Source organism: Lactuca serriola, chromosome 7 (assembly GCF_051521515.1).
Source record: "Lactuca serriola cultivar US96UC23 chromosome 7, Lser_US96UC23_V15, whole genome shotgun sequence".
NCBI classification, from domain to species: Eukaryota; Viridiplantae; Streptophyta; class Magnoliopsida; order Asterales; family Asteraceae; genus Lactuca; species Lactuca serriola.
This window is the reverse complement of record NC_136414.1, coordinates 17278365-17283915: the sequence shown is the minus strand read 5'-3', so window position 1 is coordinate 17283915 and position 5551 is coordinate 17278365. Positions and strand designations below refer to the sequence as shown.

At 32.4% G+C, this 5551-nt stretch overlaps 1 long non-coding RNA gene across 3 annotated transcripts; it reads right to left on the bottom strand.

Annotated features, from left to right (window-relative positions):
* Positions 1–300: 300 nt before the first annotated feature.
* LOC145062159 (uncharacterized) lies at positions 301–2472 on the bottom strand. 3 transcript variants are annotated; one of them, XR_013687460.1, is made up of 3 exons: positions 2212–2472; positions 1810–2048; positions 301–758 (listed from the first exon to the last, which is right to left on the bottom strand). It is a non-coding gene; the product is annotated as an uncharacterized LOC145062159 (long non-coding RNA). The 3 variants fall into 3 exon arrangements; XR_013687459.1 differs by having other exon boundaries at positions 1810–1904; positions 2212–2465; XR_013687461.1 differs by lacking the exon at positions 301–758 and adding an exon at positions 824–1319 and having other exon boundaries at positions 1810–1904; positions 2212–2469.
* Between the last annotated feature and the right edge of the window lie 3079 nt (positions 2473–5551).

The window sequence follows — 5551 nt, the reverse complement described above, 5'->3', positions numbered from 1 at the left end:
CAGCACAAGAAAAAAGTGTCACTAAAGGCCTTTAATGGCACTTTTTGATTGTGCCGCTGCAGCCTTATTGGGTTTTAGTGGCACTTTTAAACTATGCCACTAAAATATTTGTATGTTTTAGTGGCACTATTTTTATGATACTATTTAACTACAAAAATAAATATTGTTTTCATACTTGTCCTAACATTTTTTAACAAAAAATATATATATTAATAAATTTAGTTCAATTTTTATTTTATTTTAAATGGAATATAAAACAAAAATAAAACAGTTAAAATAATAAATAGAAACACAATATCATCACATTAATTCAAACTTGTCAAAAAATAATATTCGCAATATATTTAAAATACAAACATCTTCAAAAAACTTAAATAAGTCTAAAAATAATATTCTCAATATATTTAAAATACAAACGTCTTCAATAATCGTCTTCGGTCCCTTGTATGTTTGTAGAGTCACTTAGACTTGTAAGAAAGTCTACCAAACAAAACAAGTTTTGTGATACCTTAACTATTCTAGCAATTATAAAATGATAATCTAAAAATAAGTATTATAGGCATTATAATCTAAAACTAGTAGGCTATAGTCAAATTAATCTAAAAATAAGTAAATTACAACCATTTACCGCCGATATATAGTTGATTTGAAGAATCAAACACCCAAGTACAACATACTAGTAGTATCTCCTTTCCAAAACTCCCGCATCAACATAGTTTTTGGTAGTTGTTTCACGATATGTGTCTATATGGTATTCCCTACAAATATGACAACATAAATTTCTATAACAATTTACTGTCAAAAGGACCATTACAATTGATGTTACGAAACAATATCCTGGTTTCTTTAACAACATTGTATTATCAATCGTCAAAACATATGTTTTTCAAAACAGAGACATATCACATAATCAAAGGTTATTATAATTAGAATTGTGCAGCAACATTGTTTTTCAAAATGATGGCATCTTTAAAACATTTTTTTTCAAAACAGTGACATAATCATGTACTTTGTAGATATGGTATTAATAAACCAAAGTAATGAGTTCATACATGATGGTTATGGTTTGTAAGCGACTACAACTGAACTCATAAACAATATCACTTTATATTCTACGAAAGGTTCGTGGAAACCTTCTAAACATAACCATAAGAAAAAAAATATGCACTACATATAGCTCAATATAGATTTGGGCTTCCATAACCATTTTTGCAATCATCTTTTCGTGTTATGAAATGGATGAATTGATGAATTGATTATATACAAAAGGGAAAGAGCTACTAGAGAAATTTCCATTCAGTTGTGGGCTTCACTAAATCCTGAAATATCATTGGCATGGAAAATATGATTACACGATCAAAAAAATCTAAATATATTTAGAAATTTTTTTAAAAACTTATACTAACCAAATGTGATTGGTATACATATATATCAATAATACTCATAATCGAGTTCATGATTATGATAGTAAACAACTTCGTTTAAAGCTTCATCCTCAACAAGAACATCAATTTAAGGAAAGATAACAAATTCCAAAATTAAAGTATGTGAACAACTAATCTAATTCATTTAGAACATAATCACCTCTATATACATGAAGGGAGAATACCCCTTTTCCAAAATCAATATATTTCAAGTCAGCCTAATTTAATTATGTTCTATATTTTAGAACATGAACATCTAATCTAATTAAATTTAAAGCAAAATAAGTTATGTATGCACAACAAAAAATGAGAACTCATAAACAGACAGAAACAACAAATTTATTTACAAAGATACTACATAAATAAAGATTGTGCTCATACTCACCTCTGTTCTCTCTTCTGCATTTCTACAAACACTTTATATGCACTTTCCTTGAGCATAGCTTCTACATCCTAATTTCAGTTTCATTCCTTAGCAACCTTTGTAATTCATTCCAAACATACCAATTTAAGAAAAAAATAGAGATGAGCATAGAGAAGAGTAAAGAAGATTACAAAAAGACTAATTTAAATAAGAAAACTTGAGAGACGATCGAGCATTTGAGAGAAGGATGATATTTGCACCTGGTAAACAATAGTAAAAAAAGATGAGAAATCAAAAGTGAAAAAATAACCACACTCAAGAGATGGATTTCTAAATTTCTTATGATGCGATGGTCTGATTTTCTTTTTATTTGGAAACTAAAATCAAAATCAATAGTTGTAATCAATATAAAAAAAATCATACCTTCTGTTATGATGGTATGGTCTGCTACATTGCGTTTGGATGGTCCGGCGCCGGTGATGGTGTTGTTGTCAACTATGAGCTTGTGAAGCGTGATTCGTGTCTAACATAAGAGGCATCAACTTAAGAAGTGGAGATTAGGGTATAGAATACAGAACCAAGGATAAAATATCTAAAGGAGCTAGAATTAGGGCATGATTAATCCGATAATTTTCAATTTAAATTTTTTAAACTTTAGGATGCGAGGAATGCTTTTGACATAGGAGCAAGCAACATGAAATTAGAATTTTTAATGTACAGTTTGTGCCACTAAAAACATAATATAGTGGCACAAAAGTAATTATGTCTCTGAAATTGTGTGCTATTAAATGTAATTTTGTTTGTAGTGATTCTACTCTCGAATCTTTAAATATTCCTATCTCTCAGTATGAAAAAAATTTACACTTTTTAGTATCAATGATAGTCTAAAAAGAACCCGTTTAAATAATACTAACTTAACTGGTCAACTTAGCAGAGTTCCAAACAAAAGTGAAGAGAGGTGGATGTGGATTGAGAACTTAGAGTCGGATTTGTCTAGGTCTAGGGATGATTTAATTTATCCGCAACTAGACAATTTAGGGATTTTGAAACAACGAAACATTTTTTGTTTGATTGCTAAACGTATTTACTTTAATATCACTGAGCTGCATATTGATTGTGAAATAGGGAAGCATATACATAAAATGATGTTGCTCTTCCTCGAATTAAAAGAGGGTGAAATTGATGCTGACTATTACAAATACGAATCTATTGTCTCTTCTGATGATATCTCTGATTCTTACAGAATAAGACTGGACAAAATTGAAGCATATATACAGTCCAAAGAACATAAAAATATGTTAAAAAAAGTTTTGGATGAAAAAGATAAAGAGAAAATTAAATCCGATACTGTACAGAAATTTGACTCTTTCTGCACTAAATTAAGTTCAGAAAACACACTTAATGTTGAAAATGTGTCTGAATTTGATGATCATAATGACATGAGTGAGATTTCTATGGAGGATGAGGTTGATTGTTCAGAATTTGTAAAAAGTGAACCTGAACCTGCAAAAAATTTGATTTCCGAAAATTCAGTTGAGTATGTTCGCATTTCTGAAAATAGTTCAAAAGTTTTAAAAGAAAAGGCAACTGTTTTTCCAAAGGTTCATACTGTTCCGAACTAGGTTTTTGCAACTTCCAGACTTAACAAAAATCAGACCAGAGAATTATCGTCCCTCGTAGAAGAAGATAACGCTGATGGGAGCGACGATATTTTTGGTCTGCCCCCATTGACAACACAGATGAAACCAAAGGTCTCTCTGAAACGACCTCTTAGAAGACAAAGAGAAGATATGTGGTAGAACATCTGAACAAGGTCAACTTAACCTATGAGAAAGGAAGTCCGAGTGGAACCAAAAATGTTCCAAATGATACGTTGTCAGAACAGGCTGAAACACCTGTTAGAAAGTCGAAATCTAGGGCTAATTATCATAAGTCTACGGAGCAATTTGCGACTCAAAAACGTCAACGAAATGCTAGATATAATAAAAATCTAAAAGAAAGAAAGAATTTCTGGAGATCCAAGAATCCCAAATTTGTTTATCAAGAAAGATCAGCAAATCTGAGTGTGAAAGTCTCTTCAAATCTAAATCCTAAAAGTTTTTCAAAACCTCAGTCTACTTCTCCACAGATTTAAAAAACAAAAGTTTTTCAAAAACCCACGTTTTCAAAACAAGAGAGACCTTTTGAGCAAACAAAGCCTAATTTCTCTCAAAAATCTAATGTTTCCCAATCTGCCAAAATATCGAAAGATACAAAGGGCAAAGGAAAGGTTGTTTCGGAGTCAAAAGTTCCTTTCAAAAACTCGGAATCGAACTTGAAAAAGGAAGAAAAGAATGTTGAGAAAAAGGTTGCCAAGCAACAAATCAAAGATAAGCAAAGAAAAACCTTTTTTCAAATGAATCCTAAAGATGACAGGATCGTTGTTTTTAAAATAACTAAGAGAGATAATTCCACTTTGATTAAGCGATCCTACTTAGTCGATGAAGCAGTAACATTTCATGTTTCTATGAAAGCCTCACAAGTTTGGGTTCTTAAATCTCTTTAAATTTTTTAGGTGATTTGTGACGAGCAGTTTGACTCTAAATGGTATATTGATAGTGGCTGCTCGCGTCACATGACGGGAAGGAAAGAAGAGTTGAGAGAGTTCAGATCACTGAAGGATGGAGCGAGAGTCAAATTCGGAAATAAATCACTCGGTGAAATCAAAGGATATGGAATGATTACGAATGGAGAATTTTCCATTCGAAAGGTAGCCTACGTGGAAGGCCTGCAACACAACCTAATTAGTGTTTCTCAATTAGTTGTAGGTATCGGGTTGAAAGTGTCATTTGATGATGAGGGATCTAAAATTATCGAAAAGGAGACCAAAACAGTGCTTCTAAAGTCTAAGCGAAAAGACGAGATGTATCCATTAAATCTGAACCCTAACAAAGGAAAGCTTGTCATCTGCCTTCTTACAAAAGCATCTCGGATGATAATTAGCTTTGGCATCGAAGGCTCTCGCATCTCAACTTCAAAGACATCAATAAACTCGTACTTGGTGATCATGTGCAAGGACTTCCACTCCTGAAGTTTGAGAAAGAACATCTTTGTGCCGCCTGCGAACTTGGAAAGCAGAGCAGGTAGAGTCATTCAACAGTTATAAACACCAAAGTGATCGAGCCACTTGAGCTTTTACATATAGATCTTTGTGGTCCTTCAACTATTGAAAGCATTGGTGGTAACAAATATATTCTTGTAATTGTCGATGATTTTTCCCTATTTACCTAGGTATATTTTCTTAAAAAAATCAGAAGCCACTCCTAAGCTCAAGGACTTTATAAAGTAGATCGAGCTTCAACTACGAAAGTTGGCTTGTAACATTTGCAGTGACAATGGTTCGGAGTTCAAAAACCAAACGTTTGAAGAATTTCTAACTGAAAAAGGAGCAGCTCACAACTTTTTGGCTCCTTACACTCCTCAACAGAATGGGGTCGTTGAAAGACGAAACCGGTCTCTATGCGAAGCTGCGAGAACCATGCTATCATTTATGAACCTACCACTTTACTTCTGTGCTGAGGCTATTGGAACAGCCTGCTTCACACAAAATCGATCTCTTCTCAATAAACGATTTTTAGTTACTCCATATGAGATTTTAAACAATTGAAAACCTAATGTCAAGTTCTTTCATGTATTTGGTTCCAGGTGCTTCATTTTTAATTTTAAAGAACAAATGAACAAATTTGATGTGAAGGCTGACGGAGGAATTTTCTTGAGGTATTCT